Genomic DNA, 606 nt, shown 5'->3' with positions numbered 1-606 from the left:
AGTGGGTCACGATGAGCTAACAAAATGGCGCTGTCATCTGCATATAATAAGAGTTTACATTCATTATTAATACATATTGACATATCATTAATGTAACAATTAAAGAGGAGCGGACCTAATATGCTTCCTTGTGGAACTCCATGAGTACATTCTAGGGGTTCAGAGAAGGTACCATCAATACAAACAATCTGTTTTCTATTAGACAAATAAGATTTGAACCATTCGACTGTGATCGACTGTATCGAAAGCTTTTTGTAGGTCTAGCATGACCATACCGATGTAATTACCTTTCGAAATCTGTGTTCTAATAAAATCGTTTAGATGAATGAGGATTGAGTCGGTAGAAAACGCTCTTCTAAAACCACTTTGGAATTTATAAAGCAAATTATTTTCAAACAAGTACTTTTCAAATTGATTAAAAACCATTTTTTCAAGGATTTTGGACACACTACCTAAAATACTTATGGGCCTGTAATTTTTCACATCATCTTTTGATCCCTTTTTATGGAGAGGTAAAAACCTTCGCAATTTTCATATCATTGGGGACTTCATTTTTACTGATAGATAAGTTTATGATATAAGTTACAGGTTTCTTTAGAATAGTCG

This window comes from Anneissia japonica, unplaced genomic scaffold (assembly GCF_011630105.1).
Source record: "Anneissia japonica isolate Jap-2015-1 unplaced genomic scaffold, ASM1163010v1 scaffold287984_len174378_cov152, whole genome shotgun sequence".
Lineage (NCBI taxonomy): Eukaryota > Metazoa > Echinodermata > Crinoidea > Comatulida > Comatulidae > Anneissia > Anneissia japonica.
Note: the sequence above shows the minus strand (reverse complement) of the source record.